Here is a 26,022-nt window from a genome sequence, read left to right as displayed (position 1 = left end):
AATCTTTCCCAGCATCAGGGTCTTTTCAAATGAGTCAGTTCTTCGCATCAAGTGGCCAAAGTATTGGAGTTTCAGCTTCAGCATCAGTCCTTTCAATGAATATTCAGGACTGATTTCCTTTAGGAGGACTGGTTGGATCTCCTTGCAGTCCAAGGGACTCTCAAAAGTCTTCTCCAACAGTTCAAAGCATCAATTACTAACATATACCATTAGTAAGTTCCAATTGTCAAAGCATCAAATTCCAGAATGGGGGTAGTGTTTATAAAATTCCTTCTGTGGAAATGAATACAGTAGGTGACCCATGGGGCTTACTTGGTCAAGGATAAGTTGGGTGGCTCTTCACAGGACACACAGTCACTGGGTCCTTGCAGATGACATCTTCCAGTTCCTAACTGACAGGTTTCTTTGACAAAGAGGCAGGAGAACCTTCAACCCACCTGGTCCTAGTCCTGGCAAAGTAACCATCCCAAAGAGAAAGAGAGACTATGACACTGGGGATATTTCTCTGACTTTATTAAAAAAAAAAATTTTTTTTTTTCATTTTCCCAGACAGAACTCAGCACTGTCAGCTTTAAACAGCAGAGAATCCTAGAACTTCTCTGACAGTCCGGGTTAAGAATCCTCACTTCCAGTGCCGGGGACACAGGTTTGATCTCCAGTCAAGGAACTAAGATCCCATAAACTGACTGCTGCTGCTAAGTTGCTAAGTCTCTTCAGTCGTGTCCGACTCTGTGCGACCCCATAGGTGGCAGTCCACCAGGCTCCGCCATTCCTGGGATTCTCCAGGCAAGAACACTGGAGTGGGTTGCCATTTCCTTCTCCAATGCATGAAAGTGAAAAGTGAAAGTGAAGCCACTCAGCCATGTCCGACTCTTCGCGACCCCATGGACTGCAGCCCACCAGGCTCCTCCGTCCATAGGATTTTCCAGGCAAGAGTACTGGAGTGGGGTGCCATTGCCTTCTCCGCCCTGTAAATTAAGGAGACAAATATCTTTGTGAAGATTCATTGAGAGAACGTGTGCAAATCATGACTTCTTCTGTTTAATAAATCCGGGTTCGTTTCTCTTTTGCCCCTAAAATTCAATGTCACCATTGCCTTCTCCGATAAACTGACTGGCTTGGCCTTAAATAAATAAAATAAAATCAGAGAGTCCTGGTCACATTAGCTCCCACTCCATGTACTGCGAGGCAGGTTGGTTCCTGCTCCTGGGTGCTGGTGGGGAGCCCAGAGCAGGGTTCTCAGTCCTGGCCACACACTGGAGCCCCTGGGTTCAAAACCCTGGCACCTGGGTCCTATCCCAGCGCTTCTAATGTAACTCACTTAGAGTGGGGCCTCAGCGCTGAGACTTTCCGTATCTGCCCCAGGGCTCTAATGTCCGGCCAGGGCTGAAAACTACAGACCTAAAGGATTATCTTTAAGGTCCAGCATCTGTTGCTGAGTGAAAAAGCAGAGAGTAGTTTTGTCACACTGTATATTCATTCAATGTGATATATTCATTCAATATACTCAGTGTATATTCATTCAATGTGGAAGTCGTCTTCGACTCTCCAATTCCATGGACTGTAGCCAGCCAGGCTCTTCTGTCCATGGAATTCTCCAGGCAAGAATACTGGGGTGAGCGGCCATTCCATTCTGCAGGGGATCTTCCCAATCCAGAGATCGAACCCAGGTCTCCTGCACTGCAGGCAGATTCTCTACCATCTGAGCCACCAGGGAAGCCCCATATGTATATAGATTGTATGTAGATGTATATAGAGTGGCTTCCCTGCTTTTGTTTTTTCAAAGACAGTGTGTATGTGTGTGGGGTGGGGCATGGGTCGCTACAATCAATCACTCAGGACAGAGCTGGTGGGGCTCCAGCCAAACCCACACAACGTCCTTCTGGATGGGGAGGTGGGGCACTTTCGATTTTCAGAGTGTGTGCTTCTCAGGCAGTGGCATTTCTCACTCCAAGCACGTGTCGTTTTTAAAATTATTAATAAAGAGAAATAAAGCAGCCACGCCTTGAGCTTCTCTCACTTCCTTTTTTTACCTATTCAGGGGACAGGAAACACCCATAAATAGCCGGGGGCAAGGAAAGGTCAAGGTGAGGGTTGAGTCAGTGAGCCGAAGCCAGCAGGGGCCAAGCTGTCTGGCTCAGCCCTCCAAAATCCCTTCCAAAGTCCCCGGGTCCCTTCCAGGCCAGCAGGTTGGACCCTGCAAAGGGTCCGGGCTGCCCAGGAGCAGGGAGTTCCTGGAGCAGACCCTGAGAGCCAGGAAGGGGCCTGGCTTCTGAGCTCTCAAGCCAGCTGGCCCTCGGAGACCGGCCTTGGGGCTCCACTGGGTCACCATCCTGGGGCCAAGTCCTCCCTCTGACACAGTCACCTGGGCCTGCCTCTGGGCATTTCAGAGGAAACTCCAGACAGGGCTGCAGAGAGCCCACGAAGGGCCGCATTATCTACTGAGACCTCCACACAGCCCGGGGCTACACTGTTCTCTAAGGGCTCCAGCAGGAGCCCCCCAGCTGCTGCTGAGGGCGCTGAGGCCAGGCTCAGAGTACCTGGTGCTGGTCCTAAGCCACACAGGTCCCTCATTTCAGGACCCCACAGCACCTTGAGGCCCACAAAGCCAGGCTGAGGTCCATCCCCCACTCACACTGTCCCAGGAACTCTGCCTGGTGGTCTCTCCACTGCTAGACAGAGAGCAGGGGCCCTGGTAATGTGACCCCCCAGGAGACCTAGAGCACTGAGAAACCCCAGGCCCAGCCCTAGGAATGCCAGGGCCCCATCACCTGTTGCCCCGCCTACAAGAACAGGAAATGACGTCACCGAGTCACCTGCTCCAGGCCAGCTGCTTAGAGAAAGGAAAGCATCACCTGCCTTCCGGGTGACAGTGTTATTATTTTCCCCATTTACAGTCAAGAAAACTGGGGCTCAGAGTCATTTGGGCACATGACCTGTGCCCCCACAAACGGGGTAAAGCCATGTTGAACTCAAGACCACTATCCTGAAGGGCAGTCACTACAGTGCTCTCAGAGCACCTGGATGCAGCAGGGGCAGAGGGCTTCGTTCCAGCCCTGGCCACCTCTCCCCAGTCGTCAGCCTCAGGCATCCACCAGGAAGGCCAGGAGAAGGCGCTGCATGCGGGCGGATCGCAGCTGGCCTCAGCCTTGCAGACCATGTGTGTGTGGGCTGAGCCAGACTGGACCGGAGGAAGGGCCCCTGGAGAGCCAGCCTCCGGGCCAGGAGCCAGGCGGACCTCTGGCTCTCAGGCCAGGACAAGGGCGTCCCTTCCCGCCTCCCTCTCTCTTAGAAGTCCTCTCACTACTGTGCTTCCTGAAGTTTCTGCTGTAGTGCCAGCAACCTGCCTAAGCCCTCAACCCCCGGGCCTCCTTTCCAGAACCCAGAGGGGAAGGGTCACAAGAGGCTGGTGCCCTGGGTTCAGGGGAAGAGAACTCACATCCAGGACCCTCCAGGGGTCTGTCTCAGCATCACCTATTAGTGGGCGGCCTTACAGGCTTGGCCCCGCAGAGCCTTGGTTTCTTCAGCTGTTGGTGGAGTTGCCGGTGACAGCAGCTCTGCAGTGCGTGCAGGCAGACTGAACAAGGACAGGCTTTGACAGGGAACCGAGCACCTTCCTTGGGCCACTTACTGTCGTAACTGCTGGGTGTGGATGTGCATTACCTAATGAATTCTCCCCAACAGCCAGGTGGAGTAGAAATTAATATTTTCCCCATTTTATAGCCATGGCACAGAGACACACGGAGAGAAGGTAGGGGTCACAAGTAGAATAGTGCCATTGGTAGCAACATGGATGGACCTAGAGATTGTCATACTAAGTGAAGTCAGACAGAGAAAGACAAATATCATGATATCACTTACATGTGGAATCTAAAAACATGTCACAAACGAACTTGCAAAATAACAAGACTCACAGACTTTGAAAAGAAACATGTGGTTAAAAGGGAAAGGTTGTGGGGAGAGATAAATTAGGAGTTTGTGATTAACATATACACCCTACTGTATATAAGATAGATAACCAACGAGGACCTCCTATATAGCACAGGGAACTCTCCTCAATATTCTGTAATAATCTATGCAGGAAAGAACTTGGAAAAGAATAGATACATGTACATGTACAACTGAGTCACTTTGATGCACACCTGAAGCTAACACAACATTGTACATTGACTATACTCCAATATAAAATAAAAATTAAATTTAAAAAAATTTTTTAAAAGCTTTGTGATAGAGCTGGGAGGAGTTGAGCTGAGGGGACAGAGCTTTCACTTTGCCTCCAATGAGTAATCACACTACCTCACAGACTTCTCAGGGACTGTGATCCAGACAGGGACAGACCTGGCCCGTTCACTGTATGCCTATCTCAGCACCTAGTAGGGCACCTGTCACAGAGTAGGCACTCTGGATACAAGAAGGTTCTGGAAGGACAGTGCCGATGTTTGGAGAGCAAGTAACCGGGGCTGTGGAATGAAACATCTCCCATTTGCCAGCCCTGTCACTCCCCGCTCTGTGACTTCCCATACTGCCTCTACCCCTCAGAACCTCAGTCTCTTCATCGCAAAATGCAGTGATAATCACAGTAATACCGTGAAAGGGCCACTGTGAGGATTAGAGGCACATAGCAAGGTCCCTTTTATGAAGCTGAAGGGCTGCACATGAGTTGACTGTGAGATCACAGAGGTGAAAACTATGTGAAACTATGTGAAGGGTGACACAGGTGTGTGTCATGGCACATCTGGGCTGTGTGCAGGGCACAGGCTCCTGACCACATGGCCTAGGTTTCAACCCCCTCCACCATAGACTAGCAGGGGGCCCTTGAGCCAGTTTCTTCACCTCTCTGTGCCTCAGCTTGCTGGGGTAAGAGAGTACTCGTCCCACAGGAGATCCATGAGATGCATGCACTTGGCCCAGGGCCCAGCCAACAGTCAGCATCACCAAGTCATGGCCATCATTATTGCCTAGAGTAGCTGTCTCTGAGCCACACACTTGCGCATGCACCCGGCTCCTGGATTGCTTCCAGAAGCAGGGCTGTCACCTTCAGTCACGGGGACAGAACTTTCTGAAAAGGCATCAGCGTTTCCCTGTGCTACCGTTGATGCCCTCTGGTTCTTTCTGGATGACTCCAACCACCACAAAGCCCTCCATTCCTGCCCTGGGCCATGACACAGCAAATCCTAGGGAGAGACCAAGGCCCATGAGTGTCTTCACTTCAAATGGCCCCAGCCTACGGGGTGAAGTGGGGTCTTCCAAGAGCTCTGATTGGGGAAAGTGAGCTTGCGGTAACCTCAGGCTGGGTGTTTCTCCTGCATGGGCCTCTCAACCTCTGTGGTAAAATAAGAGATGATCTAAAATAAGATTGTAGTCTCCCTCAGGTGTTGCTTTGATGGCTAATATGCTACCACTAATACGTTATTTTTTGTCTTCTCTGTTAATAGCATCATCATCGCCACAATAGCTACCTCTGATTGAACAATCTGGCATATGCCAGAAACTAAACGCAGTGATGGAGATAACAGCAACTATCGGTTATTGAATGCTGACATCCACCAGCCATGACCAGTCTACTGATTTTCTCATTTAATCCTCACAGCAACCTGACCATCGCCACCAAAAGATGAGCAAGTAGGTTCCATGCAGTGAGATGGCCTCATTCATCTGGGATCTGAACCCAAGAGCCAGGCTCCTAATCAGTAGGTCATGCCCAAGTCCCTACAGCCCTAAGAGGTGAGAATTATTATCTGTTTCACTGATTAAAAAAAAAACCAAAAATCTGTGGCCCAGAAAGGGGAAGTGAGTCAGCCCATGTCACACTGTTTGAGATGATGGCCTCTGAGGTATTCTGCTTCTGTCTTCTTTTATCCTGATCGACTCAGCTGAGGCTTTAAAGAAACACACTTGGACTTTGTGACTCTCACTCCCAGCTCAGAATTCCTGTCTTGTTACTCTGGACCTGCAGCTAAGCTTCAGATAACCGAGGGCCCAGCCTTGGGCAAGAGGTCTGACCTCCAGATAAGCAGAGCCCTAGGGTGGAACAAAGACTGGAGTCACAGGAGAAGCTAACATCACATCCACTTCCTGGTTCCTCATTGAAATGGGGGGGGGGGGCAGGGAAGGGGAGGCATTTATTCCACCAGGGCACAGGCACCATGTTTCACATTCATTATCTTCTTTTTGGTCCATGGCAACTTTGTCAGCTCAATGTGACAATCTTCATTTCATGGGATACGGAGATCATGTGATTTATCTAAGCAGGGAACTAGTGACCAGGGTCCTCAGCAAATTGTGTCATCCAGGATACTTGAAAATTGCAGCAGATTGTAGAGGGTGGGTTGTTTTTCACTTTGAGAGAGAGAGTCTGGAGGTGGAGGGTGCAGGCCTGCCTCCAGCCAGGCAGAGAAAGAGGTTGTGAGGAAGGGCAAGGCTGCACCTACAAATGCTCCTTCCCCGAGACGTAATCCTTCTCAGTAGCTGCCCTGGAACCAACCGCAGCTTAGTTCCTCTTGTCTGTCCTCCCTTTTTATACTCACCTTATCCCCTCCAGAAGTCAAGAGAAGAGGAATTGGCTGTTTGATTTCTGAAGGCCCAGGCTAAGTGAAAATAGCCGCAGTCCTGAGGAGTGTGTGTGTGACTCATCCCCCAATCAGAGGACCAGGCTGACCAGAGCAGAGGGAACCTTGTTAGGACCTGGGCTTTTGTTCCCTTTGGGACCGGAATGAATCACAGATCCCACCAAGCCACACTGGCCAGTCCCAAACTTTCCCAGGTAGAATCGCAAATGAGTCCCAAGCATCACAAATGAGTCGGGGTGTGGGGGGGGCATCAAGTGCACAAAGGCAAAGGCTGTGCTCTTCCTTACTCTTCACCTTCAACCTGGCCTGTGAAAGAAGCCAGACAGGACTTGGTGCCCTTTGGGGGCAAAGTGGAAACCAGAATCAGAAAAGGAAGGTCGGCCACAAGGCCTCTATGGAGACCAGCCAGCAAGGTGGTGACCCCCTGCTCTGAGGTGGCTGTTTGGACACCACGCAAGTTGGCTCACTTGTTCACTGACTCGGGCGGGTCAGGAGCATTGATGCAGTGGCCAGCACCCTCTGGGCTTTCTGCAGACTTGCTCCCGCAGACCCTGCCGAACATGACGCCCCTGCGAGGATGCAGAAACCAAGGCACGGGCCAGGGTCGCCCAGCCAGGAATTGGTTCCAGAGCTGTCTGACTCTGGTGCCTTGCTTCTTTTGATCCTGTGTCTACAGAAACCCAGTCTCCATCAGTGGGCAAAGAATGCCCACTTTATAGGTCAGGCCAGTTGGGCCAGGAGAGTCTAGAAAGCCCGAGACTTTTCTCCACCCACAGCCTGGGTTATTTCGGAGGAGGAGCCTGCCCCAAAGAGCAACAAAACCCCAGACCTGTCCTCCGGGGCCTCAGCATTCCAGAGGCCAGATGTGCGGGCCAGGGCACGGCCCCACTCCAGGCTGCGCTCCGCTGGCTTGTGACTTGCGTTCCTCCACGCTCCCCTCCTCCCTTTCCTCAGCATGAAGGAGACTGCTGGCAGTGTCTCCTCAGCATCTGGCGGAACATTCTGGCCCAGTGCTGAGCGCCTCTCACTCCCCGGCCGTCCCCGGGGATGGCTGGTGACTCATGTTTCCAGGGACCAGATCTTTCCATGACCACCAGGGCTGGCCATATGGCGTTGCACTCAAGGACAGGAGCCATGACATCAGACCGGCCTGAGTTCAAATCCTCCTTCTGGTGCTGGTGTGTGATTTCAGGCAACTGACTTACCAACCTTCTGAGCTCGCTTCCCCATTTGTAAGTGGTGATCTCAGCAAATGACTCTAATATCTTTATTGAAAAAATCCTTTTGCTTGCAATTCTGAAAAATGAACCCTTCCCTTCTATCAGTTTTCTTTTTTATATACTTGCCATTCATAAGCCGAGGGAGAGGAAATTGGTATTTGGTTTCTTAAAATGGAACAGTAATATTTATCTACCATTTACTATGTGTGAGGTATCTATTATAAGGTGTTATCACCAACCCCATTTTATAGATGAGGCAACTAAGGCCCAGAGAGGTAAAGTAACTTGCTTAAGCTCATACAGCCAGTAAGTGGCAAAGTTGAGATTCACACCCAGGGTGTCAGGCTGCAGAGTCTTGGCTCTTAATCATTATGCTGAGAAAAATATAGAAGATGAAACACATAAAGCGAGTGGCATGGTGCTGGGCACATAGTGAATTCTGAATGCTTGCTGATAGTATTATTACCACTATTGTTTTTGCTTTGCCATCAACATGTCTGAGTCTCATTCTTTTCTTTTGGCCATGCCAGGTGGCATATGGGATCCTAGTTCCCTGACCAGGGGTGGAACCTGTGCCCCCTTTGTTGGAAGCACAGAGTTTTAACCATTGGACTTCCAGGGAAGTCCCTGAGTCTCATTCTTGACCCTGAAAAGAAGTGAGCGAGAGCTGCTTGCCCTTCCAGCCAAATCTCAGAGGCTCAAAGACAGTCATTGGCTCACCCACATGTGTGGTCCCTTAGCAGGCCAACGCAGCATTCGTGCCGCGTGGCCTCGAGCAACTGACTTCCTGTCTCTGGGCCTCAGTTTCCTTGTCTGTCAAGTGGAGATGCTCTGTTCTAACTTATCTTTGGGTTGGGAACAGGTGAGAAAGCCTGAGGTGTGCACTGCGTGCTCTGTTGAATATTGGCAGGCTGTCAGCAGACTCTCCAGCCCAGCAGCCTGGCACAAGAAGCCTGTGGTAACCACTGGGCTCCATTGCTTCCCAGAAAGAATGCTCCTGTCAAAAGACGAGGCTCACAGTTTGGTCCCCAAACCTCCAAACCAAATGACCAATGAAATGCTGGTAAAGAAGATCGACGTGAGTCCAAGCATCCCTGGGAGGTTACAGCTGAAAGACAAGATAATCAGCAAGAGATGAACAAAAGAAAGCAGAGCACAGTTTGAAGAAAAAAGCATTCAGTTGGATGGTAAGGAGAGCCTTGACTCTCTTTGCCTCCACGTGCTATCCTCAATAGCCTTTTTTTTTTTGGTTGCACCAGGTCTTGGTTGCTGGACACGGGATCTTTGATCTTCATTGCCTCATGTGGGATCTAGTTCCCTGACCAGGGATCAAGCCTGGACCCCCTGCATTGGGAGCATGGAGTCTTAGCCACGGGACCACCAGGGAAGTCCCATGGCTTTTATTTTTAATGTCCTTCATAGACCTTTCCACCTCATCCAGGTCTTCGTTATTGCTTCCTGGTCCAAAACCTGTCTTCATATTACTTGAAGCATGGGGCCAGTCTCCTCCAGGTCTCCACACTGCTGCTTGCATTCACTTCTTGGAGGCTGGTGTCTTGCTGAGATCTTTCCTGCCTGGTTCCTCTTTGACCAGACAGAGCCACTGCCCGTCTGCCCCTCTGTTCCCAAGGCCCCACCCTTGGCTGCTCTCAAGGCAGTAGGGAGTTTGCATCGCAGATGAGTGGAGGGGGAGTGGGCATCCAGAAGACCTCCACATGGTCAGTTGCTCACAGAGCCAACTTCAGCATTAGTCTATGAGTGAGCACAGGGTCTGGCTGAGAGTAGACATCCATTAAATATGGGTGGAGTGAGCTTAAATGGAACCCTTAGTCTGTTAAATGTTAGTTCAACCCAAAAAAGTGATGAGGAGGAGGTCTTGTCTGGTAGCATGGGTCCTGAGCTACAGAGAGAATTTTTTAAATTTCTGATTGAAAATTTTCAACTGGAAAATAAGTCCACTGGAATCTTCCAAGCCCATGCCTTTCTCTTACTTCCTTCAGTCAATATGTATTGATTGTTTTTGCTACCAGGCTCTTGATGTTGTAAGCATGCAAAGATTGTGTAAAGCTTGGAGAAGCTAACTCTATAGAAGGGACAGGAAGTCTCCTAGCAGTTGGTCAACATCTATGGAACATCAGCTATTTATTGCGTATAATGCAATAGGGAACAAGGGCTTCACAGAGCTTACTGTCCAGGGAGAGGGGAGATTGTAGTGACAGACATGCAGTAAGAGGCAGGCACCCACACACAAATAGTTACATTTCAAGACACTCCCTCTACAGTTGTGCTGGGCTTAGCATCTTGGCTTCTTTACTAATTTCATGTGACCTGGAGCAGGAGGCTTAGTAAGCTCCCTGAGGTTCAATTTCACTACATTTAGATGGAAATGATAATTACTTTCTTTCTAGAGTCATCATGAGAATGATAAGAAACAATTCAAATAGCTGGCATATCATTTTTATATTTAGGACAAGGATGATGACAATATAATAAATGCCAGATGAATGGTTCAGAAAGAGAGGCAGGGGAATGTCTCTTCCTGGAGAGGGATGGTATGGATGAAGAGGGTTTTCAGGAGAAGGGGGTGGTTGGTGCTGAGTCTTAAAGGAGGGGCTGGATTTCTATACAAGGAAGTGGCCAAGAATGAATCAGTTCAAAAGGAGAAAAATGAATGATTCAGAAGGTCATTAAAATAAAATAACTAAAGAATCTAAAGCAAATGACTGGGTTCCTTAAAAATAGGACACTGCATTGCCAAGTTAAGAGAGCGTTAGTCAGGCAGGGGAGGAGTTTACTGGGAAATTTCGCCCAGTTCAGTATTATTGAGAAGTTGCGGGCTCTTGGAGCCCTCAGTGAGTGTTGCACAATCTTGTGGGGTCAGGGGTACCCAAACTGTGGGCCAGAGACTGAGAGGGAAGTGTTTAGGACAGGACTGATGTTAGAAGAAAAAAAAGAAGCTACTTGTAAGGAGGAGCTGTCTCAACTCACAGACACTGAAAACAGACTTGTGGTTGCCAAGGGACTGCAAGGAGATCCAACCAGTCCATCCTAAAGGAGATCAGTCCTGGGTGTTCATTGGAAGGACTGATGCTGAAGCTGAAACTCCAATACTTTGGCCACCTGATGCGAAGAACTGACTCATTTGAAAAGACCCTGTTGCTGGGAAAGGTTGAAGGCAGGAGGAGAAGGGGACGACAGAGGATGAGATGGTTGGATGGCATCACTGACTCAATGGACATGAGTTTGAGTAAACTCCAGAAGTTGGTGATGGACAGGGAGGCCTGGTGTGCTGCAGTCCATGGGGTTGCAAAGAGTCAGACATGACGGAGCGACTGAACTGAACTGAACTGAACTGAAGGGTTAGGGGAGGCAGAGGGATGGACTGGGAGTTGGGGATTGGCAGATGTAAACTATCACACATAGAAAGGATGGACAACAAAGTCATACCGTATATCACAGAGAACTCTCATTAATGTCCTGGGATAAACCAGAATGGAAAAGAATATGAAAAAGAATGTATATGTGTGTATACCTGAGTGACTTTGCTGCAGCAGACATTAACACAACATTGTAAATCAACTGTACTTCAAGTTATTTTTTTATAAAGGAACTATCTCAAGGGAAAGCAGTTAAATGTATTGGAGGAGTCTGGGTGGGTCCACAGGCCAGCAAACATCTGTTCTGGGAAACTAAGGCAGGGACAATGCACACTCAGGGGCCTGGGTCTGGTCCACAGGACAGACGTATCCCATTCCTTCTCCCCCAGAGTCCTGCAGCCCATCCTCACTTTCCCCCACCCTCTCACACTTTAGGGCCACCAAACCTTCTCCATCCAGCTGGTGGAACTAGGCAGATGGGCTCAAATCCCAGCTCTGCCACTTGCTAGCTGTGTGATCTTAGGCAGATCACTTCACCTCTCTGTGCCCTCATTTTTTTGTCTATACAAAGGAGAGTGTAATACTCACTTCACTGGATTATAGTGGAGAGTTAATGAAACACATCCCTGGCACCTTTAGGTGCTCAGAAAATGTTAGTTCCAGCGCTTTCTCCCATTCTCTTCCTTCTTCTGACTTCCTCTTTCCCTGTCTATTCTGATGATTTCTCGCTGGAGGTAACCAAGCAGTCTACAGCAAAATAATTCAACACTTCCTATCTGGTACCCTGAAATAAGATCATTGTTTCATTTATGTCATTCAACTTACATTTATAAATACCTATCACGTAATAAGCATTGTGCTTGAAATAAAGACAAAGTGATGAGGGGCATAAAAAGGGTAGAGATGATGAGCCAAGGGATTGAAAAGGGAGGGACCAACGTTTCCAGTGCCACAGCTGGATGTGGAGGTGGACATGGAGGATAAGGAGGCGGAAGTGGCAGCCTGTGGCATTGGGGCAGCCACACCTCAGGTGGAGAGAGACATACACACACCCAAACAACCACTGTGAGGACCCATGGGAGGCTGTGATTTCATCGTCTCAGGCAAGCGAAGAAAGCTTCCCGCAGGAAGAGACAGAGAGTGCTGGGTGCTGCATAGTGAGCATTCACCAGGCAGATAAAACGAGGAGGCGCCTCTCAAACTAAGGAACAGCCTGTGCCGAGGCCCAGACGCATCAAAGGACAGAATGTTTGGAGAACAGTTGGGTGTCTCTTTAGAGGAAATGAAATAAAATCTTTTCATTTAGTGTAGGACCTGGCACAGAGTAAGTGCTCCATCAAAGTTGGCCATTAGTATTGACAGATGGTCCACGAACTTGACCTTCAGAGGTTAGCTTAGACTCCAACAGAGAGCACAATCGCCTTCCAAGGTGAAGGCAGGCTCAGGGTCAGAGGAGGGAGGGAAGTGAGCTTCTGAGAGGGGCCGTGGTGAGAGACATTTCCTGCTTCAGGGGGCCTGTGCTCATCCCTCCTCCCAGGGCTGCCTGTTCTGTTCCCTTCCCAAACAGAACCTCCACATCAGCCTGCTGACCAGGAAGGCAGACCACGCTGGGTCTCAGTCATCAGTTTGTCCTGATGAGCCAGGCCCTGGGGATTCCTCGGCCCCTGGGAGCCGTTAGAAAAGTGCCCTGCGAGTCATGCGCCCCGGGCAATCACTGCGTTGTCAGAGCTGCGCAGAGCAGCTGGGGAAATGGGCAGATTGCAGCACCGAGAGCGATGGGACCAAGCGCTGGGCCCCAGAGCCGGTCCTGTTGCCGGAAGACGGTTAGGTAATCCTCCTCTGACATCTGTGTACCGAGTGCCCACTGCGTGCAAGGTGCTGTTTCAGGCTCTGGGAACATTGCAGAGGCAGACACCATATCCCCGCTTCAGGGGGTTGCAGTTCTGGAGGAAAAATACACACTAACCATGCCCTCCCGTGTTTGTTGAGGGTTTAGTATTCATATATGCCAAGCCCAGTACCCCAAATCGCGCTGGCAGGATCTCATTTCATCTCTTTAATTGCTTCACGAGACAAATCTTGTCTCATGATTGTTATCCCATTTTATAGATGACATTCTCCCGCTTTAGAAACCCACCCGCAGGACTTCTCTGGCAGTCCAGTGGTTCAGACTCGGCTCTTCCGATGCAGGCGACACTGGCTTGATCTATGGTCAGGGAAAATAAGATCCCACTTGCCAGCTAGGGGTGGCCAATACTAATACTAATACTATTAATACTAATACTAAAACCTACCCACAGGGACCTTCTGCAGATCTGCCCATCATCGCCTTTCAAAAGAGGGTGAGCTAAGGTGAAGTGCAAACAATGACTCGGAGCCTTGCTCTCAGCTCAGTGACCTAACGGGATAGGAATGAGGGGTCTGGCATCTTCTGATAAGAGTCAGGCCCCACCTGCCCAGACCACTCTCCTGAACTCTCCTGAAGGGCTTTTGAATGCTTTTGGAGCCATGTAATAATGCCTTTTCCCAGCATTCCTTAATCATCATTACTCCATACTCAGGCATTTGATTGCTCATCTCTTTCTCAATTCTTTCATGAGTGGAGACTTTCTTTCGTGATTGGATCAGGGCTAGAGCAGCCTTTGACCCAATGGTGCCGGAGGTGAGTCCCCCCTGCCCACCCTCCCATCCCCTGTAACTGCCACTTCACTCTGCCTTTCACCCTCTCTCCTGGTACCCATGTGTGACCCCTTCTTTGTGCCAGGCACTTGGGTTGGGAGCCCCTAGGGAGGCAGAGGAAGAAGCAGGCCTCTGGGAGAAGGGTGACAGATAGGAGCCCGAGAGAGGGGAGCCCAGGGGTCATATCACCTGCCCAGGGGAGAAAAGAGCCCCTGCAGGAGTGAGCATTTACAGCTGTGCCTGGAGGCCAGTAGTAGTTATCCAGGGTAGGGTTCTCTGGGTAGAGATGCAGGACAGGACGTGACCTTTGGGGGGCTGCATGCTAACTAGGGTGCACCATGGCATCTGGAGGATAAGTCCAGGTAGCAAAGGGTCAGTGAAGACACGAGTGGTTGGAAGGCAAATTCATGAAGGGTCTTCAGAGTTGGGTTAAAGGAAGTGCTTCTCCATCTTCAACAAGCAAGGATGCAGCATACCCACAGAAATCAACTTCCATACTGGATTCAATTCAACCAATATTTAGTGAACATCTCTGATTAACCAGGCTTCCCAGGTGGTGCTAGTGGTAAAGAACCTGCCTGCCAATGCAGGTTAGATGTAAGAGATGTGGGTTCGATCCTGGGTCAGGAAGATCCCCATGGAGGAGGGTCACACAGAGTTAGACACAACTGCAACTTAGCTCGCACACACGCCATGACTGGCCTTGTTCTGGGAACGTGTATGTGCCAAGTGGGTTCAGTCATGTCTGCTACTTTGCGACCTGTGGACAGCAGCCCGCCAGGCTCTTCTGCCCATGGGACTCTCCAGGCAAGAATACTGGAGTGGGCTGCCATGCCCTCCTCCAGGGGATCTTCCCCACCCAGAGGGTGAACCTGCATCTCTTACATCTCCGGCATTGGGAGATAGGTTCTTGACCACAAACACCACCTGGGAATAATAGGGACTAAAAAGCAGCACGTAATAGTGATTAAAATAATAGAGATTAAAAATGCACTCATGGAGCTGGCATTCTAGTGGGAGGAAGAGGGAGAGACAGCCAGTAAACAAATAAGCAAAAGGCACGACATGTCAGCGGGGGGTGGAAATAAAGCAGGAGAGGAGAACGGAGGGTGCCTGGGGTAGAGAGTGAGGACTTCAGTGTGAACGTGACAGTGGGGCAGACAGCCCGGGAGGATGAAGGAGGAGCTGCTGATGTTGGGGGCGAGGTGTCCCAAGCTCGGTGAAGCACAAGTGCTCAGGCCAAGAGGTGGAGGCTGATCTGAAGAGCAGGAAACGGTCAGGGAAGCTGAGTGAGGCAGGAGGGAGGGAGAGAACGTGAAAGGGCCTTCACCTGTGAGCCCAGAGAGACGGGGGCGCTGGAAGGTTGGCTACTGTGAGAAGCCAACAAAGGCATCTGAGAAAACAGAATGGGTGAATGGCCCCGCCAGCAGCAGAGGCTGGTGGAAGACATGAGATCTCTTCCAGACAAGCTCTGGAAGACATGAGATCTCTCTAACCTTAGAGAATGTTGCGCCTAAAACTGACAGCCTTTGTGTAAAACGATCATGGGCTGGCATAGCTGTCCACGAGATGGTACTGAATTTTTAAAAAGTAGTTTGCGGCACAATATAATCCACTTTGTGCGGGAAAAGTGAGTAAATGATAAATAGATGATAAATTGACAGATAGAGATAAATACGATGAAAGGAGAGGAGGAAATGGCCAGAAAGAGGAAGGAAGGGAGGAAATTGCATAGACTTGTTGCCCAGTGGGAACCAATCCTGCAGCTGCCCTGCTCTTGAACTGGGATAGACTCAGCATTGTTTGACCATCTCCCTCCACAAACCCAGTCCTGAACTATTACCAAGGATGTGCATTTTGGTTTTTATTTTCTTTACTTTCTTTTTTTGGCCACACTGCACAGCATGTGGGATATTAGTTCCCTGGCCAGGGATTGAACCCACATCCCTTGTACTGGGAGTGCGGAGTCTTAGCCACTGGACCGCCAGGGAAGTCCCTGTTTTTGACTTTCTTTATCATGAAATATACGAATAAAGAGTATGCACCATCTGGTCCACTGTATTGCCAGAAATGGAAGTCTCAATAATAGATTTTACTACCGGTTTCCCATAGAGATAGAGAAGAGGTTACAGGGCGCAGGGCTTGTGGAGGCTTCTGGAAACTCCATGTAAGTATCCTGCTCCTTTCCCAAAGCCCCTCTCTCCACCTCACCCCCAACTTTCCACTCTTAGCCCTCTTCTCCAAGCACCTTAGCTTCCTTTCCCTTCTTCTTGCTCTTCCTGGCACTTCCTGCTTGGCAAGACCAAAGCTCAGAACCCTGAGCACTGGACAAACAGTGGGCTGATGGTCCAGCTAGGACACTGCCGCCCTTCGGTGTCCCAGGGTCCCGCTCGTACCCTCAAGAAACTGTTTAGAGTGTCACTCCTGGAGAGGCTTGGCTTGCCATTTTCCACTCTTTTGAACAATTAAGTTCTTTTCTGAAAATGAAAGTGTTAGTCACTCAGTCATGTCGACTCTTTGTGACCCCATGGGCTGTAGCCCGCCAGGCTCCTCTGTCCATGGGATTTCCCAGGGAAGAATACTGGAGCGGGTTGCCATTTCCTCCTCCAGGAGATCTTCCTGACTCAGGGATCGAACCCGGGTCTCCTGCTTTGCAGGCAAATTCTTCACTGTCTGAGCCACCAGGGAAGCCCTTCTCTACACTAATTTTATGCTTTAAAATATATAATTATACTGCCATCCAGGCCTGCCCTTATCATTACAGGGCTCAGATGGCAAAACCACCACAATATTGTAAAGTAATTAGCCTCCAATTAAAATTAAAAAAAAAAACAGAGAGAGCAGAAAGAGGCCTCTGACCATTGCTTGCCCCCTGCCCCTTCCCTTCCCATCCCAGATCCAGCCCCTGGGCAGCCATGGGAGGACAGCCTAGCTCACTTTTGCTCCCCTCACTGCCCACACTCGAAAGCAGATCCTTGGTCACTCCTCTGCACTAGGTCTACCCTTGTCAGGTAGGACCAGACACAGGCCTCTGCAGGCTCTGGAAGTGGACTTGGGAACGTTCAGGCTGGAATTGCACAGATCCGGCTGCCCAGACACGCAGGAAGTATTAATACTGCATCCATCCAATGGCAGGATTACGATCAACTTCCTCTAACATTCTTAGGTATTGTTGGAACCTTTACATCTAGCAGAACATGTATGATCTCTCTGTGGCCCCCAGATTACTCGGCCACATTTCGGGGAACCTATTTGACTATAGGATGGCACAGTGGAGGGCTGGGGCCCCAGGCAGATCTGTAGGGTATTCTGGGTTTTTTCACTTCCTTGCTGAGAGTCCTTGAGCAGTTTCTCTCAGCTGTCTGAGCTTCAGTTTCCTACTGTGTAAAAAGGTAATAGGGATAACCACTTTTCAGAGTCACTGAAAGGATTGAGTGGCCAGGCAAATGAGTGGCACATCTTAAAAATGTAACTATTTTTTAAATGCCAGTTGATGCCAGGAATATTTTGACGATCCTCCTAGGGTGGTTTCAGCAAGCTTATTTCCTGGTCATAATCACTTCCTCCATCACCCCCTACGTCATTCTCAGTCCTTACATCACTCGCTGTTCCCGCCCTGCCTCTCCCATGAGCCACATCACCCCTCCCTGCCCCAGGCTTAGCCAACTTCCCTCCCCCACCCCCCAACTCCAGGGCTCAGCCTGAGAAAAACAGTGCCAAGAGGGCACACTTTCTCTTTTTCTTCAGGCTGCTCTTTTGACCTTTTCCTTCTCCGTGACCCACTTCAGACCCTTTTACTCACTTCTGCAGAAACCCTGTGAGTGAGCAAAAATCAAGCGTGTTTCCCCTCCCAGATCTATTTGCAGGTTATACTGGATAAGCTGAGGCTTTGTCACTCACTCAGGGGGGAGAAAGCTGGCTGGGAGCCAGAGACTTGGGTTCAAATTTCTGTGTCTGTGCTGCCTAATTGTGGGGTCTCTGATGAGTTAGTCATTTTTACCTCTCTGAGCCTCAGCGCTCTCACGTATAAAATGGAAGAAGAATTCCTACCCAGCGGTTTTGTAGCACAGATCACTGACATGTGTCAGGTATGGAGAAATAGGAGTTTGGTCAGTGTTAGCAGTTAGGTGGAGGTCAGATCATGTAGGGCCTTGAAAAGTAACTAATGGACTTGGGCTTCATCCTGAGGGCACTGGGGGAGCGATGATGACTCTAAGCAAGTGGTGGTCCTGGTCGGTGCTGGATTTGTGGCGAGGGACGTCTTACTCAGGGTGACAAGACGGGGAGAGGCAAGAGGTAGGGGAGCAGCCGTGAGACCTGAACTCAGGCAGCGGCTAGAGAATGTGGAGGAGGAACAGATTCAAGACCTGGCTTGGAATTGGCATCGTCTTGGGAGGAGGTGTCCTCTTTCTCCACTCCTGTCAACTGGAGGGTCTGAGAGACCCCGTGCAGCACTGGTCACCTGAATTTAACCCTGGACAGGGGGACGGGAGGAGCAGGAGGAGGAAGAGGCTGAGAGGGACAAGGTGAAAGTCAGGGGACCCCTGACTTCTTTCTTTCCCAATTTTTCAAACACTGATTTTTAGCTAGAACAGTCAAAATCTGGCAAAAAATGAAGGAAAACAAATTTTTTATTGAGAAATAATCATATCTAATTTTCACTGAACTCTTACTGTATGCCAGGTTCCAAGATAGTCATTTTACTTCATACTCTCATTTGGTGGCTCAGATGGTAAAGCGTTTGCCTATAATGTAGGAGACCTGAGTTCAACCTGGGTCAGGAAGATCTCCTGGAGAAGGAAATGGCAACCCACTCCAGTATTCTTGCCTGGGAAATCCAATGGACAGAGGAGCCTGGCGAGCTGCAGTCCATGGGGTCGCAAAGAGTCAGACACAACTGAGCGACTTCTCATTCTTTCTTTCTTTCTCTCTCTCTCTCTTTCTCATTTAATCATCACAATTAGCCCATGGAGCAAGTATAATCCATGATCTCACTCTTAGAGATGAGGGACACAGGTACAGAGAGGTTCAGGACGTTGTCTAAGGTGAGAGAGGGAAGGACCGTGATTCAACGTCGTCAGACCCCAAACCCCCAAGTGCATAGAGGACAATGAAACATCTAATGAGACCAGAGCAAAAAGAAAAGCAGAAGTCTGGGATGTTCAGTAATAGTGGGGTAGTCACTCTTCCCTACAAATAGTCAGATACCCTTAGAAAAAATTGTGCAATATGATATAAGTGGGGAAACCACATTATATGCAGTGTGACTACAAGTACTTTTTAGAAGTCCATGAACACAAGATACTATTCACAAAGGCAATAAAAAATATAAGGTACCTAGGATAAGCTGTGAAAGCCTTTTAAAGAAAGTTATAAAATTTCATTAAATGACCTTAAAGAAAACCTAAGTGGAGACACATGCTATATTCATGGATAGGAAGGCAGTTTTCCTCAAAATGTCCTAACACTATTTCAGGTGAAAACCCAACTCAGTTTTTCGTATAACTTGGCATGTCGTATCTTCAGTATATACAGAAGAGCAAAGGGCCCAGAAAGGCTAAGACAATCCCAAACCAGATTTCTAGGCAGGGACTTAGCCTACCAGATATCAAATTAGTAAAGCAACCACAATTTCAACTGCGTGAAGTTGGTACAGGGATTGACAAATAGATTAATGGGACAGAATGAGGGGCCCCCAAAAAGGATCCACACATATTAGAAAGCCTGATTTATTTTATTTTATTATTACTTTTTAATTTTGTTTATTTATTTTTTAGAAAATTTGGATGGCAGATGCCCTGAAGGCCAGAGAGGAAGTAAACAGTGATTCCACAAATAAACTGGGGAATTCGGCTATCCAGAAGGGGAAAACAATACCCCTTAGCACATAAAAAAATCAATTCCAGGTGGGTCAAGGCCTTAAATGTGAAGGAAAAACCTTAAAATTCTTAAAAGAATTATTCAGCCATGAAAAATAAGTAAACCCTGCCATTTGTGACATGGATGAACTTTGAGGGCATTATGCTAAGGGAAATAAGTCAGACAGAGGAGGACAAATGCTGTGTGATATCATGTGTATGTGATATCTGTTGGCAGAGCTTGGGGGGGGTGGGGAAAATGGGGTGATGTTGGTCAGAGGATATGAACTTCCAGTTACAGATGAATAAATTCTGAGGATCTAATATACAACATGGTGACTATATTTACAATATTGTATTTTATCCTTGAAATGTGCTGAGAGTAGATCTTAAATATTCTCATCACACACACACACACAGATAGTAACTATGTGAGATGACGAATATGTTAACTAACCTTACTGTGGTGATCATTTCACAATATGTGATACATATAGTAAATCATCATGTTGTACACCTTAAACTTACACAATGTTATTTGTCAGTTATGTCTCAATATAGCTGGGGGAAAAGTCTTAGAAGAAAATATAGAATATCTTTATGATCTCAGGTACAGATTCTATCTTAAGCAAAAGACAGAAAGTACAATCATAAAGAAAAGGATTTGAAAAAAAAACATTTGGCTAAATTAAATAATTTCCTTTTCATCAGAAGACATCAAAAGAGATGAGATAACAAGCCAAAAATTTGGAAGAGACATTTGTAATGTATGCTCGATAAATGTTTAATATCCAGGATAGATAAAGTCTTCCAATTCATAAAACTAAGGCAAACAGTTTAATAGGAAAATGGACAAAAGAGTTAGATATTTTACATAAGAGGAAATAAATATGACCAAGAAACTCATGGCAAGATATTTAATGTTGTTATTACTCATGAAAATGCAAAATAAAACCACATTGAAATATCATTTCACACCCACCAAACTGACGAAAATGGTAAGTTTCACAATAGTGATGTGAAATGAGAACAATCATCTATTCTCTATGATGAATATATTGATTCTGCCACATTGGAAAATAATACACATACATATATCTTACTATCCAACAATTCAGTCATCAACTGTATAACTAGAAAAACTCGCACATGTGTACCAGGGTATATGTACTAGCATGGTCATGGCTGTTTTGTTTGTCAAAAATTCTGGAATCACTTTATATGCACATTAGAAAGGCTATTACTAAAAGAAGAAGAAGAAAGAAAGAAAGAACAAGTGTTGACAAGCATGTGGAGAAATTGAAATCCTTGTGAGCTGCTGGTAGGAATGTATAACGGTGCAGCCACTGTGGAAAACAGTATGGCATTTCCTCAAAAATGAAAAATAGAATTAACATACAATCCAGCAATTCCACATCTGGATATACACCCAAAAGAATCGAAAGCAGGGCCTCTAACAGATATTTGTACACCTGTGTTCATAAAAGCATTATTCACAGGATCCAAAGGTCAAAACAATCCAAGTGTCCATCAACAAATGAATGGATAAACAAAATGTGGTATATACACACAATGGAATATTATTCAGCCTTAAAAAGAAGGAAATTCCAACACATGCTACAGTATGAATGAATCTTTAGGAAATTATTCTAAGTGAAATAAGCCAGACACAAAAAGACAAAGACTTTATGATTCTACTTACATGAGACATTTAGAGCAGTCAAACCTAATAGAGAGGGAAAGTAAAATGGTGGCTGTCAAACGTTGTGGAGAGGAGAGAATGGAGAGTTACTGTTTAATGGTTACAGATTTCAGCTTGGGAAGATGAAAAAAGTGCTTCAGATGGATGGTAGTGATGGTTGCATAACCATGTGAATCACTTAATGCCATTGAACTATACACTTAAAAATGGTAAATTTTATGTTAATATATATTTTATCACAACAAACTGTATCTTTAATCATTCCATTGAATAAAATATTTTAAAGAAAAAAAAATCCTGGAAGCTATTCACATGTCCATCCGCAGGAGACTAGATAAATAAATTGGAGTGTGATATACATATACAATGTACCACTATGAAAGAATGGAAACGAATAATCTACACTGGCACACATCAGTGTGATGAATCTCGCAAAGATCATAAATTAAAGAAGCAAGTTGCAAAACAATACACTTCAATTATATCAAGGTAAAAAGCATGACATTGTCTATATACACAATACAAATACAGTAAAACTGTAAAGAAGAGCAAAGGAATGACACAAACTCCACAATGGTGTCTACCTCTGAGCAGGTTGGGAGAGAGGCACACGTGGGGGCTTGCTTCTAAGCCATTGGTGGAGTTCTGTGTCTTAAAATGGGTGATGGATACATAAGCATTCACTCTGTAATTCTTTAAATTATACATCTGCATTATATGTACTTTGGGTGTATCTATATCACATACATTTTAAAAATCTGACTGAACAACAGCAGCAAATTACATAGAAAGAAAGACTGAAAGGACTCCAAATGTGATGGTATCTCGGTAGTGGCACTCTTTTACTTTCTCTTGTTCTCTATTTTTAAAATATTCTGTCACCCTTTCATACTGAAAGGAGCACTAAACCATATTAAGGAAAAAAAAATGAAGAGAGCTTTTCCCTCAGATTTTTTCAGAGAAAAGGGAAATGAGAGATAATGGGTGAAAGCTCTGGGCTTTCCCTAATTTTAGTAGTAACAGATGCCTTTGGGATTTTGAGACAAAGAGATAATGAATTTTAATTGTTAACTTGAGGAGGGGAACAGCTCCTCCCAAAGTGAACGCCCGAGTCCCTCTTCTCAGGAAACCCCTGCCAGTTTCAAGAGTGGGCAGAGGGTTTTGATGCCCTTTTGAAACGAGGGACATCACTAAGGAGATGAAGCCACGGGGCTCAACCAGCCCTTGGTGGGATTGATTTCAGATCCCCTGAAATCAGGGTGTGCACCCCCTTTCAAGAGCCTTAAAGACCAGATGAAAGAGAAGAATAAGGTAACATCACAGAGTTAAGAGAAAGATTTGAGCTAGGAGATGGCTTCAGAAAATACGTTCCCACACAGTCACCACACAATTAGATAGTAGGATTGCATTTGTGTAAATTTATTTCAAGAGATCATGGGTTTCTCTTCCCAGCAGTATTATCTTGTGTATCTCCTCTCTCTCACATCAGTGAAATCTCAACACAAGTGAACAACTCAATTGTTCACTCTCTCGAGGCATTCGTGTACTCCACAAACACTGTTTGGGACCTGGAGATGCAGGTGAATGAGACAGTGACCCTCACTTCAAGGACCTAACCCCTGTTAATCAAAAAATTAATACTCAATCTAAGAAAGAAACTGAATATTTTATTGGAGCCAATTATAACCTGGGAGACAGTCTTTCAGAAAGCTCTAAGGACTGCTCTGCCCATTAGAGGTCAAAACATGGTAACATAAATTTTTGAAACAAAAGTTATATATCAACGACTCATTATCGACAGTTTACACAATCCAAATCTACGCATGCAAAGAGTAGTGCGTCATGGATCATCTTGGTCCCATGATGAGACTGAAAAGGACTGTTATCTCCAAAAAGGATGTCTAGTTAACACAGCTGCACAATACTTACTAACGGGGAGGGAAGGGGCCAAACAGGCAAGGAAAAATTTTATGTTTAAGTTTTTCTTACCTTGCCATAAAATATGAATTTTATGTCATCACCCTTAAGAAGAGGAAGGCCAATATAATGGCAATTAGAATAGGAGGGGAAATGCTTTGATAACAATAAGTACAAGACATTGAGGGCACAAAGGGGGAACATCTAACTTAGTCTATGGGCAAAAGGAAAGGCACCCACAAGGGGATGGTGCCTGCATCAAGGTGCAAAGGACGAGTTACAGCGAACCAGGCACAGAGGGGTTAAGATGGGGAGTTGGTCTGCTCCACACAGAGTGGGCTGCATGGGCAAGGGCAAGGAGGAGAGGAACAACTGGGCCTGAAGAGAGCCAGAGTAGCTTGTTTTTTCTGGAATGTGATATTGTGATTTATAACAAGAAATATATATTTGGTCTTTGTCCAGTTTCTGGTTCAGGGCTTCTAAAATCCTAGGAATTTCCTCAGTGATTAAAGTTTATTTTTTTTTAAATTAATTTTAATTAATTAAAAGAATTTTTTTAAAGACTTTGTTGAATTTGTTACAATACTGCTTCTGTTTTATGCTTTGGTTTTTTGGTTGTGAGGCAAGGAGAAGGCAATGGCAACCCACTCCAGTACTCTTGCCTGGAAAATCCCATGGACGGAGGAGGGCTGCAGTCCAAGGGGTTGCGAAGAGTTGGACACGACTGAGCGACTTCACTTTCACTTTTCATTTTCATGCATTGGAGAAGGAAACGGCAACCCACTCCAGTGTTCTTGCCTGGAGAATCTCTCGGACGGTGGAGCCTGGTGGACTGCCGTCTATGGGGTCGCACAGAGTTGGACACGACTGAAGTGACTTAGCAGCAGCAGCAGCAGCAGCGGCTCCTGATCTGGGATTGAACCTTGCATTGGAATGTGAAGTCTTAACCAGTGGACAGCCAGTGAAGTGAAAAGAAAGTGAAAGTGAAAATCGCTCAGTCATGTCCGACTCTTTGGGACCCCACGGACTATACAATGCATGGAATTCTCCAGGCCAGAATACTGGAGTGGGTAGCCTATCCCTTCTCCAGGGGATCTTCCCAATCTAGGAATCGAACCTGGGGCTTCTACATTGCAGGTGGATTCTTTACCAACTGAGCTATCAGGAAAGCTGGACAACCAGGGAAGCCCCTAAAGTTGCCTTTAGATATTCATAGCAAACTCCTTTCAACCACACCTGGGTTTATGTTAATGAGGTGACTTGGAAAGCCTCTAAGGATGAAAGCTGTTTGCCAGGGGAACCAACTCCATAACTGGAGGGGTGTAACTTAGCGGTCTCTCTGAACTCCAGGAAAGTGAGAGGGGCTGGAGATTGAGCTTAATTACCAATGGCCAATGATTTAATCCACAGTGCTTATGTAATGAAGCCTCCATAGGAACTCAAAAGGATGAGGTTCAGACAGTTTCCAGGTTGGTGAACATGTGGAGGTGCTGGCAGAGTGGTTCCTTGGAGAAGGCATGGGAGCCCCTTTCACATACCTCGTCCCAAGTACTCCATCTGACTTTCATCTGTATCCTTTATAATATCGTTTATAATAAACTGGTAAACTGAGAGCCACTGTAGCAAGTTAATTGAAACCAAAGAGGGGCTCATGGGAACCTCCCCTTGCCAGCCACTCAGAAGCACAGGCGACAACCTGGATGTGAGAATGGCAACAAAGGGGGGCAGTGGGCACTCAGCTTGTGGGATTTAATGCTATCTCCAGGTAGACAGTGTCAGAATGGAGTGAATTGCTTGGAGTTGTCAGAAAACACAGGCTGGATGGAGAACTGATGACAAGGCAGGGCCTGGCCACAGGGAGCTGGAGAAGTGAGGAGAAGCCCTCTATCTCAAAGATCTATTCTTGCCCAGTCAAGGGACTTAGACCCAGTCCTTTGCGAACTGGGGGACCATGTAGGTATTTTAACAGACAATGGAGGTAGTCGATTTGTCTCTTGCATTATGATTAATCTGCCATTACAATAGCCCATTTGATGATATCATAAAACAGGAAACTTAGGGCACAAACCACAAGCAGACTGGGTAAAGGGCAGGTACAATCCAAACTTAGACACATCTAACACATCTGAATCCTGTTCCCCTTCTCACCTGCTGGGGTGAGTCACCTGGCTCTCTGAGCCACTGCTTGCTCTGCTGGAGTGGGGCTGACGTGAAACACCACCCATGGAAGCCCTGAGCACAGATCTGTATCCGCCTGAAAAGAAACCTCCCAGATATATTATTAATCCAAAAGAGAAGTGGCAGAAGAATGTGTATGAGACAAATACAAGCCAAAATGCAGAGAAAAAAGTTAGCAAGATTCACATCAAATTGAAAATAGCGATTCCTTCTAGAGAGGTAGAAGAAAACCGAGACTGGAGTTAGAGATCAAAGGAAGATTTAGCCTTATCTGTAAAGTTTTCTTTTTTTTTTTTAACACAGAAAATGTATTCCTATACTACTTGTGTATTTAAAAATTAATTTTAAAATAACCTAACAAAAGTCCTTGAAGTGAGAAGATGTTTGGGCAGTGTTCCCTCCTGCTTGCTCTCACGGCAAGATCTGGGGCCTTTCCAGCCCCATTTCCCAATTCCAACCCTAGGTGAAGGCCAGAAGGCCTGTCATAGTCACTCAGCAAATATTTGTAGAAGACCTCTCTGA

At 46.9% G+C, this 26,022-nt stretch overlaps 1 long non-coding RNA gene across 1 annotated transcript; it reads left to right on the top strand.

The window, feature by feature from the left end:
- Positions 1-4,710: 4,710 nt before the first annotated feature.
- LOC145516442 (uncharacterized) lies at positions 4,711-24,935 on the top strand. Its single transcript, XR_014061397.1, has 4 exons — positions 4,711-4,857; positions 5,436-5,724; positions 19,623-19,751; positions 24,733-24,935. It is a non-coding gene; the product is annotated as an uncharacterized LOC145516442 (long non-coding RNA).
- Positions 24,936-26,022: the final 1,087 nt, after the last annotated feature.

This window comes from Giraffa tippelskirchi, chromosome 8 (assembly GCF_054371585.1).
Source record: "Giraffa tippelskirchi isolate mGirTip1 chromosome 8, T2T-mGirTip1v1.2.pri, whole genome shotgun sequence".
NCBI classification, from domain to species: domain Eukaryota; kingdom Metazoa; phylum Chordata; class Mammalia; order Artiodactyla; family Giraffidae; genus Giraffa; species Giraffa tippelskirchi.
Note: the sequence above shows the minus strand (reverse complement) of the source record. Positions and strands in the feature narration are given on the sequence as shown.